The 13,747-nt window shown below is 42.8% G+C and overlaps 1 long non-coding RNA gene across 3 annotated transcripts in view; it reads left to right on the forward strand.

Annotated features, from left to right (window-relative positions):
• The window catches only part of LOC102476674 (uncharacterized), a 23,261-nt gene extending 18,631 nt beyond the window's left edge, over window positions 1-4,630 (forward strand). The window contains exons 2-4 of one of the 3 annotated variants that reach the window (XR_335900.2): window positions 693-694; window positions 1,249-1,581; window positions 4,030-4,630. This is a non-coding gene — a long non-coding RNA (uncharacterized LOC102476674). Of the gene's footprint in view, window positions 1-692; window positions 695-1,239; window positions 1,582-4,029 lie in introns of all 3 variants that reach the window. The other 2 variants (XR_335898.2, XR_335899.2) reach the window with 2 other exon arrangements.
• The last annotated feature ends 9,117 nt before the right edge of the window (window positions 4,631-13,747 follow it).

A 13,747-nucleotide genomic window follows, 5' to 3' on the forward strand; every position in this document is an offset into this window, starting at 1 on the left:
CTCGGGGCTCATGCCCCGGCGTTCAGCTGCCTCTCCAGGGCCGGCGTGTGGCCTGTGGATCAGCAGGCTGAAGCGGAAAACAAGGTCTGAGAACTTGCAACTTGAGAAGATGATGGTTACCAGCCCTGCATTGCCTCAGGGAAGAACAGGAACTACTCTACCATTCTTGAAGTGAAGGTACTTAATGAGAATAGGACAGTGTGGAATGGGGTAAGTGAAGAGAAGAGGATAGAGAAAGATAGCAAGTGAGCAATAGAGAGACAGGACGTCAGTGAGAAACAGATAGGGTTTATTAACTGTTGATGATGACATGTATAGAATTCTCAACTGGATTGGTCTGAGAAGTGTTTCATGATGGGCAAAGTATTTTTACAAGCAAAACGAGAAATAGCAATTGACTGTTTTATAAAAATAATTAGAATAATAAAGATAATGATTGGGGAAAACAGAAAAGATATGGAATGTTGAAGTGGGGAGATTAATGTCTCTGTACTGACTGACGTGCATGGCATTCCCTTTTGAAGAAACAGTGTAATACACAGTAAAGTTATATGTAATCCAATGTAATATGAAGAAGATATGATGATAAAAAATAAATAAAAAAAAAAGATACATGGGAAAGCTTTTTTTCCTGAAAAATGCTGGGAAGCTCAGTCTTAAAGATAGTGTGGGGGTACCAGCAGATGGCATAGTGGTTATGTCACTGGACTCCCATGTAGTTGACCACAATTCAAGTCATGGACCTGGTGGCTTAAACTCATGCCAAGCGCATGAGTGTGTGTGCCCAGAATCTCAAGAGGAGAATGGAGGAGAACGATTGTGGTGTGCCCATACCCTTGGGGGGGGGGCGCTTTCTCACTCTCTGTCTCTTTCTGTTTCTTTGATGAGTGCACATGCCCTATAGCAAATAAATGAAGGAATAAAATAACTCTCAAAAAAAAACAAAAAAAAGGATAGTCAGAATGTTGAATAACATTATTTTCGATCTTCCAAAATCTTTACCTTTTGTCTCCTACATCCCTCTAAACTTTATTTAATAAGTAACTTCCCTTACATACTCTAGTAGGCCCCTTAACTTTTATGCTTACTTTTGAATAATAAAGTGCTACAATGACAGTAAGTTTCAAGCATAGTCCCCAAGTTTGGCAATTAGAATTCTCTATCCAAGCCATCCAACACAACCCTGATCTTCTGTTGCTGTTTCTTAAATTTTGTTTATCTATTTCTCCCATGAACAAGTGAGAAAAGAGAAAAGAGAAAGAACACCCCCAATAGGCTCTTGTCACTGAGATGCACCCTCAACCTCAGCCAGATCATGGGCAAGAATGCTCCTGTTGTACTTGGGAGGTCTCCAGACTTGAAGAGAGAACCTTCCTATGTGACCACCCTTACAGAGCATCACTGCAACTCTAATCCTGACGTAGCTTAGGCTGACTTCGGAGTGTTGCCTGCACTGGGAAAGAGAGGGCCTGCTGGCTTTTCTCCCCTCGCCGCTCATCTGCAGCTCACCTCCTTATCTACTCTTCACCGTAGTTGGCTGTGGATGTGATCTTCTCCACAGCAACACCTGTGGCCTGAAAGGTGAGCTTGGATACCAGGGGGCCCTCATGGAATCCCAGTGAGATGGACAATAGCCTGAACTAGAGCTGTGAGAAAGGAAAGGTGGGGAGTAGATTGGGAACTATTTCATAGGTAGGGTCATTGAACTTGGCAGTAGATCAGATGGAGTGAGGAATAGGTACTGACTAGAGTTTTCAAAGTGCCAGGAGGCACTGACCTGAGAAGGAAGACCTCAGGAAGGAGAAAAATTTAGCAGGGAGAAATGTAACTTCACAGTGGTCTGTAATGTTAGTCTAAGAACCTCCCTGTTTTGAAGTTTGGGGAAATTTGGGGTCTGTTTAAGACATTGATGGCAAAGAACCAAAGAGTTTACCAAAATGATAAAGATGTTTAATCAAAAGGACTTACCTCTTGGAATATGGTCTAATATCTAACAGCTCAGACAATGCAATTAAAATTCCATCTTTGGAAGTAACCTCTTTTCCTGAGCTTTTTTAACTCAGGAAAAGAGGTTACTTTTAGTTTATTTCCCAAGCAAGGCTGGGCCATGCCCTTTCTTGAAATGTGGCGGTGACACAATGGCAGAGTTGGGAGTGCCTCTAAGAAGAGGCTGAGGAAACATTCAGCCATTTCTTCTTCTATTCTCCCAAATATCCCTCCTTTGCTTTGAAGACATTTGGACCTTGGTCCATAGTTCACCTGTGAGAAAACTTGTCCAAATTTTGATAATAGTGGTAGCAATGGGTTAAAATACCATCTTGGCCCAGCCTGGTGGCACAGTCAGTAGCAAAACTGAGCTGCAGTGCTGGAAGCCACACGGTTGACAGTGGGTTCAGATCCTTGGGGGGTGTGCCCAAGATCCTGAGAAGCTGGAAGACCAGGGAAAAAGGGTCACAGTGTGGCAAGACCCTGGTAAGATTGTTTCTCTTTCTGTTTCTCTCTATCATGTGCACATATGCACTCTTGATCATGAATAAAGTAAACTGTAAATTCAGAAAATACCATTTTGAACTAAATAAAAGCTCAAAAATAAAAACAGTCCAGTAAAAATGATTTTTTCCTTTAATTAAAATGTCCCATTATCTCCAATGGTTTTAAAAAGGTTTAAACTGTGTTTGTTTCAACATCACCCTGAGAGTTCTCATGGCCAGTGCAAAAGCCCAGGTGGACACTGAGACTGAAGGTTCCTCCTTAGCACTGCAGGGTTATCAGCTTTACGATGTCACTCTGCAAAACTTGCAGTGACTGCCACCAGTTCTGAGCAATTCATCCCATCTCCTTGTATATACCTTAAACATCCTGAGCTGGGAGGCAGAATTTACTGACCATTCTTGCCATTATTATTATTATTATTATTATTATTATCATCATCATCATTATTATTTTTCCTATGCTTTTTGAGACTCTTGTGGTCCAGATTAAGAATGGCACTATGTTCATGCTCCAACATACAAAAGTAATTAAAATGTAATTAAAATTCTATATTTGCATGTCTTGGAAAACCTCACAGATTGAGTCTGATCATAATCTATCATAATTCCTGGTAACCTTCTCTCTTTCCATACCCCCAAAATTCTAATGTGCATTTTCTTTCTTTTTAAAATTTTTACTATAGGGTGTGTACACTTGTCAGAGACAGACAGAAATGATAGATATAGATAGATAGATAGATAGATGATAGATAGATAGATAGATAGATAGATAGATAGATAGATGATAGATAGATAGATGATAGATAGATATAGAGAGAGTGGGAAAGTGAGAAAGCACTCCCAAGAAGGATTGGCCATGCCATAATTCCTTCTCCTCCATTCTCCTCTTGGGATCTTGGGCAAACTCACACAGAGTATGTTTTTCAAGTCACTGGATCTGGGACTTGAACTGCATGGTCGGCCATGTGGGATCCAGCCATCTTTACTTCTACACCACTGGTGGCCCTCCAACCCCACCATGTGCATTTTCTATTTCTCTCTCCCCGACATCTCTTTCCTTTCCTTTATGGAGTTAGTATGCTCTCTCTCCTGACGTGAGATTTTATTTCCTTTTTAAGAAGGAAGTGAGAAAAAAGCAGAGTTTAACAGGCAGGTAGAGACCTAAAAGATCTATGATGTGAGCCTTTAGTTTTCACCCCTGTACATGGATCACACATTCCATTTCTCTTAATATGCGAATGTGGTTTCACAGAATCAAAGCCTGTGCTTGGCTTACTCCTTGCAACATGAGCCCTTAAACAATTTAAATGAACTATTTTAATGTGGAAAACAAATAGGCAGAGAAGAAGAAATCTAGAAATAATCACCCTAATATTTTCCCACCATTTAATTATACATGATAATCATTATATTATTGTTTTAAATGAATAATAATAGGAAACATTTATGCAGTACTCTGCCATTGCCAAAGTGCTTTTATATCCATAACTCTTCCAATGATCCCAAGAAAAGCAGTGTGATATCATTTGTTTTACAGACAAACTGGGACCAAAAGAAATGGAATGAATTTTCTGAAATCACAGCTCTGTGAAAGAGAACCAGGATTCCAATACACATCCCAAGGCTTTAAGGGCCTCTCCCAGATGACTATGGGTGCTTCGTTGCCCTCACTGAACTGGGGTTCAGATACGCTGCTTCTTAGGAGACCCAGGAACTCTGTCCATGGGTTTGTAGTGAACTTCGGATGGGGCTAAGGACTGGGATAAGGTACGGGAGGTGCTAAGAAGCTCTTTCTCTTTAGGATACTTACCATTGTAACCCGGCCACCATGTCATAAGGAGGCCCAAGCCATTTGGGAAAGCCGTACATCGATGCTCCGGTCAATTGCGTCAGCTAAGGTTTCTGCCAACAGCCAGCATCAACCTCTAACCACGTAAGAAAACAAGGTCTCAGATGGTTCCAACGCCAGCTTCAGAGTTTTCCAGCTGTAGCCTCAGACGTTGTGAGCCAGCAATAAGCTACACCACTGTGCTCTGTCCAAATTCCTGATCCTTGTACCCTTCCAGTGAAAAATAATAAATATTGTTTTAAGCCATTATGTCTTGGGCAATTTGTTTCATGAAACAGGTAACGAATAATCCCAAAAGCCTTTGTTTTCCAGATTGAAGAGTTCTTGTTGCTAAATCCATCTTCATGTAAGTTAGTCTTCTCTTGGAACTGCTGTGTCACATGTCTTGCCATGTGGTACTAGTTTCAGCACATCCCTGAGGACCACTTCAAGAGTACACAGGCCCAGGGAGCACCCCCCTGTTTATGGTAGTCATGGGATAAGTGTGGGGAGACATGGGAAAGGAAAGAAATGAAGTAGAAGGAAGAAGAAACTTGAAAGAGAAAAGGAAGGCCAGGTAATGGAAGAGAGGGGCATATGGCTGAGGAGACTGGGCGTCTGCACCAGGTGGCCTTGGTTTGTCCAATTATATTGCTGGCTCACTTCCAAGGAGGCCCCAGATGACCTCTCTGCGGGAACTTGATGAGTCACACACACAGCCAGACAGGCGTCTGTCTTTCTACCTCATGGCTGGGGACAGCAGCTTGGCATTGTCAAGGAGAAGTTTGGTTGGACCTCCCCTTTCTGCCGAGCTCTATGTTAGACTCTGGGAATACTCTAAGTCCCTGCCTTTCAAGAGCCAGAGTCCATTTGGGAAATAGAGTTATGAACAGCTCTGTCACTCAGTGTTTTCTCCAATGGAGATCCCCAATAAAATGTAGGTGGGAGCTCTGAAATACTAATTGTATGTGTGTGTGTGTGTGTGTGTGTGTGTGTGTATGGGTATGGGGGAGTGTAAGGATGAGGAACTTTCCTGTGTGGATTTAATTAAAAACAAAAATACTGTTTTTTATTTTGAAAGCACTTGGTGATGTTAATGAACCATCTGGGACTGATTTGATAGTTGACTTTAGGGACTTTGGTAAATAAAATGAAAATAAATATTTCCAAATTAGTTGTGTTTGGAATATGATGGTTGGACTTCAGATGGTCAAAAGGTCAACTGAACTGGCCTGAATGAAAAGGGAATTTATTGGCAGATGTAACTGAGGACCCAGGTCTGGGTTCAGACACATAGATTTCGTGCTCGGATAAAGTCATTGAGAAAGACTGTTTTCTACCATGTTGGTTTTACCCTTATCCTCAGGATGGTGATTCTAACTGCTTCAAGCTCTCCCCTCATGGTTGTAAGATGGCTGCACACTCCAGGCCAGCTTTCTCTCAAAGTCATTGTTTCTAGCCCAAATGGCCTAGCAGAAGTCACTGGGTGAGCTATGTGCCCAATGTTGAAACCTTCACTCCTACTAGGGGTAGGATTAACCATGGAATTGGAGTGGTGGAGATAAGGAGGCACAACCAAACCACGTGGGCTAAGAGTTGGGGAGATTTGGATCTCCACACGAAATGAGGTCTTTCATCAGGGAAACAAATAAACAACAACAACAAAACAAAGCCAAAGAATGAGTGCTGGAAATAAAATTTAAATGCTCCACAGTGGCCCAGAGATAATGAGGCAGCAGGACTGCTCTAGGGCAGTGAAAGTCAACTAAGCACTTGGGTGAAGTCCACTCAGAGTCAAGTTCAAGTCTGGCCTCCACCTCTATGAAAGAGGGACTTACACCAATTTTAAAAAGTGTTTCTCCTCCTATCATAGAGGATTTGTGACAGTCATGAAGGTGAACTCGTATCACCTTCCGAGAAATAACTGCCATTCTGCTGCATAGACTGCAATTAGCATTAAAGCTGAAACCACACTTCTTCCCCTCAGCCAATGACAAAGTATGGTGGAGTTCCTAGATCTGGCCACTTCTGCCCAGTGCAAGACTCTTCTAATGGACAATCTTTGCTCTGACTCTCGCTTTGAGTTGGCCCGAGATTTGCCGGATCTGCTTTGAGGGCTGAGTGAGGCTTGATCCCTGAATCACTGCGTAGGAAGGTCTCTCATTGACCAGCAGCTCCCACACTGGAATGGTTAGTAAGAACAAGAGATCTCTGATGATCTTTCTGTACCACAGGCATTGTTCCTTATAATTCCTGCTCTTGTAAACACAGATATAAACAATGAAAGTATTAGTCATCAGTGGTTACAAAAAAGACCTTGGCTGCCTTAAGTGACTGCTCGTAGTAAAAAATAAAACAAACAACAACAACCAAAAAAAAAAATCCAGAAAAATTCTGAAAACCCAGCCATGTTCAGTGTTCTAAATAACATTTTTATGGAAATGTAAATATTTGTGGAAAGATGCACAGATCAATGAGTTGTTTTGAAACAAAATACCCCTGAACTCCCCACCCAGGTCATGAAAGAGAACCTTTTCTGCACCCCAGAAGTCTCCTTCACCCCTTCTCTTACACCTTCTCAAAATTCTTGACAAATTCCACTTTCCAGGCTTAATGTAGGGATGCAAGTGTGATCAACCCTTTTGGTTCCTGAGTTGACAGACTGAAAACACTGGAAATTTCCTTTTAATGATTTCATTTGTTTGCTTTAAGCTGAACAGAAAGTTTTATCTTTAAGATGTTTTCAAATCCCAGAACATTTTTTCAGGCAACAGATAAGGAGAGAGGGGAGAAAAAGGAGAAGTTAAATTTTGTTCTACTCTTGTTCAGGAGTCTAATCTTGATAAGCAAAGAATGTAATTAAAATGGATTACAGACTATTAAACACAAACAAGAACAAAATGATTGCAGTGTGTGCAAGCCAGTAATTAAAGCTTTAAAAGAGGAAAAAGTCACCATCACTTAAAATGTTTATTTGTCAAGGTTAGCAACAAATATTGACATGAAAGTTTTTTCTTTTATTCTCTTCTTAGCATCAGGCTCTCAGCAATTAGTGGTGCATATTCCAGAATCAATATGGCCTTGGGTCTGAAGCAATAAGATCCATACATTTTAAAATTAGTTGGCATAATAGCAGACTGTCTCCATAAAGCAGACCTGCTTGCTGCATCATTCAATTAGTGCTTATTAGAAAAAAAAAAAAAAGAAAAAGAAAAAGAAAAAAGCAAGTTAGGAGCAGCATCCTCTTAAATTGGTTTTATCTCAAAGATTTTCTTATGATAACCTTTGGGGAGAGACTTCTTAATGGCAAAGGATCTTATGCTTTATCTTTTCTATTGAGAAAAATTTAATCTGTGAAGTGAAATGCTTCTTAAAAGAGTAGTGCAGAGGTTAAAAGCAGGGAAGGGAAACACTCAGATTTGTTTTCAAGAGCCTCCGTGGTTACTGTGAAAGGTTGGAGCTGCAGTAAGAATGGGAACAGAGGGAACAATGAGGAGGCCAGTGTAGTCATCCAGCTCAGAGGTGCTGGTGGCTTGGATCAGGTAGGGGTGGTCAGATTTGGGGGACAGAGCAGGTAATAATATGACCTTTACCTCATCACCCAGTGCCTGGATCAGCCAATTTACAGGTCCATTGAAACTATCCATCCTTGGGTGGCCATGGAAACACACAATGCCCTTCAATCCTCCTACTTTTCAGAGACCTCTGATAGGTTCCACAAAAATGTTGTAATGAGATCTTTGCATATCTCACCACACAGTGATAAATTAGTTAAGTCAATACTTGTTGGATGAATAAAGACTCCTAGTGTAAATCCTTCAGTTTGCAGCCCCAAGCCCTCCAAGTGACTTGCCAGGAGAGCTAGCATTTAGAGCTCTATGTGGATTAGGCTCGTCTCTAAAAGTACATGACTCGAGGGTTTCCATTCAGTGTAGCCTAGTGCTGGCTTTATCAGAGGTGGGGCCTGACTGGGAGGCCAGGAGTCCTGGCTCTGGTCAGCAATCTCACTTGCTGTGGGGCTTGGACAATGTGCCTGAATTCCCTGGGAATACTCAGGCTCCAGGTATTTTTAAACAGGAACAGGGCCAAAGGAGACACATAAAACAAAAGTTCCTTGCCTCAAGTAGTTCACAGGAGTTAATGTAGATGACTGTTATGATTACTTTTAGGGCTAGCCCTGCAGCCTAATAGCTCGGGGAAGTACATACCATGTGGCTGATAGCAGTTTGAATCCTGGCCTTAGCAGCATAAAAAACACACTGGGTGCCGTGTCTGTATGTGCGTGTGTATGCGCCAGATTCCAACAGAATAGAGATGGAGAAAAAGGGATTGCACTGTGACCACGTATGATTGCAGGGGAGGTGCTTCTCTCTCTCTCTCTCTCTCTCTCTCTCGTGAGCACATATAGAATCTGGGAATTAAAAACAAAAAGATTATTTCTGTTTTTATCACTGTGATTTTTCCCAATACCAGGAAGACTCCCTTAGCCAGCTTCATAAGGGATGATGTGTGGACCCTGGAATGCCAGCCTGTCTACAGACCTGGAAGCTGGTTCTCATACTATTTGGCCATCCAAGCTGAGAAGTACTTGAGTGTCCAGGTGAGTTTGTACCCAAGCAGGGTCGTAGGTAACTGCACTCTCTGGACTGTAATATTTAAAGCCTATAAGGTCTTAACAAGCAGGGGTTGAGCATCAGGAGTTTTTATGGATCAGGGGATCTTCATTAGTAGTGGTCTCTCTAGACCCCAGGGCAAAGGGCAGGAGCCTGGTTCTGCCATGAGTTAGGCATGCCAAGATGATGGTGGCTGAAGCCCACAGCCCCCAGATACAAGGGGAGTGTGCTTACATCAGGGGCTGCTGGTCATGCCAAGGCCAGGCCCAGAAGGCAGACTCAGGCCAAGGGTCAAGGGAGAAGTAGGCTGCATGCAGGAAGCCGGGAGGGGCCTGGCACAAATCAGTAAGGGTTGTGCTGAAATGGAATGTGGGGATTGGGCACAAGGTGGGGTCTGAAATGCCTGAGAATGAGAGATTGCACCATCTGTAAAATGGGGACAGCAAGACCAATACCATAAAGATTCTCCTAAGACTAGAGTGTTGCCTGCCTTTGGCTGCAAGCAATAGAATTTAAATTTATTCATTCAACCAGCATTGAACTGAGTTGTTTTTCACTGTGTGGAAATATTTGCAAAGACCTATTCACAGCTTATTTATTTATTTATTTTTATATAAGAGAGACCTTTGCTATAGGGAGTATGCGGTATTTGCTCTCCAGTTTGCTATAGTCCCCACCACTCCCAAGTGCCTTAGACCTGGTCTACCCGTCATTTAAATGATTTGCCTGTACTCTGAGGTCACTTAATATATGACTTCTACATTATCAGTGATGAACTGGAATCATTTTACACTGACTCACAAGAGCTGATACATTTTCAGAATTTTGTCAGTTGATTTCCATCATACTGGTGTCTTGAAATGTGCCATGAAGCGAATATTTACACCACAGGATTTGGCAAATGCTACAAATCAGGACCTTTTCCCCTAAGGCAAAAGGCCCACTACCTACCTTTAAGTAACATTTAAAAAAGAGAGAGAGAAAGAGAGAGAGAAGAAGAAAATGGCATGGAGGATTACTAGAAGAAGCGAAGAAACACATTGGTTTCTTGCCTTTGAGAACATTACAGTCTTTTAAAATATTTAACAAATAATTTCAAATTACTTCGGCTCAAAAGCCATCCTATAATGCTCTGTACCAAAAAGCAGAACTCAGCTGTGGTGAGAGCACACAGGCATTAGGTGATGCCAGACTGGTTTGGTGGTCTGATGTGTAAGGCAGCCAGATCCCACATGGCTAACACTACAGTTTGTGTCTCAGATCTGGGAACTGGAGAAGCACATTGAGCACGTGTGTGTGTGTGTGTGTGTGTGTGTGTGTGTGTGCCCAAAATCCTCAAAGGAGGAAGAAATGGAGCAGAAGGGATTGCAGCATGACCTTTCTCCATGGGGTATGCATTCCCGGTTCCTGTCTCTCTCTGGCAAGTGCATGTGCCCTCTGCAAAATTTAAAACAACAGGACCAGACAATGGCATAGTGGTTAAGGCTGATTGTGAGGTTCGAGTCCCAGACTTGGTGGTTTAAAGACATACAGTGATTGAGTGTATAAGAAAGAAAGAAAAGAATGTATAAGAAAGAAAGAAAGAAAGAAAAGAAATACTGTAGACATGTGCATGTCCCAAATCCCAAGACAATGGAGGAGAAGGAATTGTGGCATGACCATCCCCCTCGTAGTGTGATTTCTCACTTTTTCTCTCTCTCTGGCAAGCGCACATACCCTGTAGCAAATTAAAAAAAAAAAAAAAAAAAAAAAAAAAGAACAAAACAGCAATGAAATCCTGATGTCCGGGACCTCTCCTGCACAGCTTCTGCTTTAGTTATGCTGACCTGTGTCCTAGACACCAAAAATCTTGAAGCTCTCTGGGTGATTCTGCAGTGTGGCCAGGAGCAGGTCTGGCTCGGGTTTATGAACACAGTGTTCAGCGTCTTGCAGCACCAGTTCACACAGTGCTCTCACAGATCCTCAGCCTTTGTATGACCAGGAAAGACTAACTGCCTGGAAAACCCATCCTAGAACCCCTCAGTAGTCTTCTCTTGGGTCTTACTGGCCAAGATGAGAGTCATATTTTCTATTTGCAAGGGAGACTGAGGAAGCAGATTTCTGGCATTTTTCAGCCTTTCCAATGGCAGGTGCTTCTTCAGCAGAACAGAAAACTGGGTGAGGGCAGTTGAGCAGGTATTAAAGGACCCCACACAGCACTTGCCACATACAGAGCTCAGTGTGTATTAGCTGCTCTGGCTCTTTGTTTTCTCATCCTGCCATTACAAACCTATGGCGTCATCCCCTCCCCTTAGTCATTCTAATGTCAGTCCAGGAGCTGGACCCCTCTCAAGACCACAGCTGCAGCCTGGCTGCTCGACTAATGAACACCAGCAGGTGTACAACTCTCTTCAGACCCAGAGAGGCTATTACCCTGGACTAAAAATAACCTCAGGTGTTTGGCTTCTTCTCTCCCCTCGAGTAGGGCTAAAAACTAGGAGATAACACCAGGTGGCTTCACCTCAATAAAACATAACCAGACCTCACTGGTCTTCCAGCATTTGAGTTATAGGACATCTTTGCAACACAGATTTCCAGGGCAAGTTTGCCATCTGGAGAATTCCTACCTGCCAAGGTGACTATTGTGCTCATTATTAAAACCCCACAGAGCAGTAATGAACCATTCTCCATGGAGGTCACACTCCCCAATTAACAATGGACATGTTAAATCCCATTAGGGGCAACTCTGGGGAACCCTTCAGAATCTGCTGTAACAAGGAAATCATTTCCTTTGTCATATTGTTTGAAACAAGCCAGTTTAGGGCTGAAAATTACAATATTACGCTACTTGTATTTTTATTTATTTATTTTAGAGAGAGATTTTTCCTATCGAGCATGTGCACTTGCTGGAGAGACAAGCAGACAGCAAGAAATCACTCCCTGGGGGAGGAGGGAATGGTCATGCCACAATCTCTTCTCCTCCATCTTCATTTTAGGATTTTGGGTATGCACGCACATGCACCTGGTATAGGTTTTAAGCCACCAGGTCTAGGACTTGAACTGTGGTTGACTACGTGGGAGTCCAGCAACATAGCCATTATGCTATCTGCTGGTCCCCCACATGTACTATTTTTTTTTTGAAGAGGTTTTTGCTATAGGGCATGTGCGCTCGCAAGACAGACAGAGAGAGACAGAGAGACAGAAAGCGAGAAATCACTCCCCAGGGGGGATGGCCACACTGCAATCCCTTCTCCTCCATTCTCCTCTCGGGATCTTGGGCACGCACGCACACGCGCCCGGCGTGAGTTTAAGCCACCGGGTCCGGGACGTGAACCGCAGTTGACTACATGGGAGTCCAGCGACATAGCCATTACGCTAACTGCTGGTCCCCCCCACATGTACTATTAAGCCACACTGTTAAAAGTTATGAAATAATGTAGTCACATTCCAGAAAACTTGAGAAATAGAGAAGTGACAAATAAGTAAAGCCACCAATAATTCCATCAACAAACATAAATAATGTCATTTTAGTGTAATTTCTTTTTTAACATTTTCCTTTGACTCAAGTGTTTTACATAATTATCATCTTGGGGAACGTACTATTTTTATTCTGCTGTTTTGACTTAACTTTAAGAAGTATTTATTGTGCATACATTACAACACCAGGCTCTGTTACATGTTAGCGATTCAATGGAGAATGACAGGCAGTGACAGACAATGGGGACAGTGGAGTGTGATAAGTGAATGAAAGTGTAATGGTGGAGGTTACAGAATCCCACTAGAGGAAGCTTCAACCTGGACTTGTAGGGAGGTGCTCAAGGAAGGCCTCCTGGATGAGGTACACCACAGCTTTAGCCCCAAAGGTGCATAGCAATGAGCTTGGCGAGGAAAAATGGGAAGGAGTGTTCTTTTTTTGGGGAGAGGTTTTCGCTATAGGGCGCGTGCACTCGCCAGAAAGACAGAGAGACAGAAAGCGAGAAATCACCCCCCAGGGGGGATGGCCACACCGCAATCCCTTCTCCTCCATTCTCCTCTCGGAATCTTGGGCATGCACGCACACTCACCCGGCGTGAGTTTAAGCCACCGGGTCCGGAACGCGAACCATGGTCAACTACATGGGAGTCCAGCGACATAGCCATTACGCTTACTGCTGGTCCCAGAAGGAGTGTTCTTTGCTGAGAGAAGAGTGTTTTCAGGCATAGCCAAGACCCACAATGAGTGAGTAGAGGGTACTTGGGGCATATGTCATGGCAGCAATTCAGCATGATGGCAGCTTTTACTCTGTTATGGGTGGAACTGTGTTCATTCCAAACTTATATGTTGAAGCCCTAACCTCCAATGTGCCTAGATTTGGAAATGAAGCCTTTAAAGAAAGGAGATAATTAAGGCGAAATGAGGTTGTAAGGTGAGGTTCTAGTTCAATAAAACTGGAGGCAAGAAAAATAGGAAGAGACATCAGAAATTTTATTTTCTCTCTTTCCATGTGTGTACAGAGGAAAAGTCTTGTGAGGATATGAGAAGACAGCTGTCTACAAGCCAGGCAGAGAGAATTTATAAGAAGCCAACCCTGACGATACCTTAATTGTGGACTTCTGGCCTTCAGAATTGTGGGAAAATATCTGTTGTTCAAGATGCTCAGTGTGTGGCATCTTTTCAAGGCAACCTCTCACTCCTAGTGTCAAAATCTGTGTAAGTCAGAGCTTTCCAAAGTAACAGAATGAACAGGATATAAATCTCTATGTCGCGTATGTGTATGTGTGTGTAAATAGGTCGATATTAGAGATTATTATAAGAAATTGGCTCACAAGCAGCCACGCCACGCGGCCGGCGGAAGC

The sequence above is a fragment of the Tupaia chinensis genome, unplaced genomic scaffold, assembly GCF_000334495.1.
Source record: "Tupaia chinensis unplaced genomic scaffold, TupChi_1.0 Scaffold000568_1, whole genome shotgun sequence".
Taxonomy (NCBI): domain Eukaryota; kingdom Metazoa; phylum Chordata; class Mammalia; order Scandentia; family Tupaiidae; genus Tupaia; species Tupaia belangeri.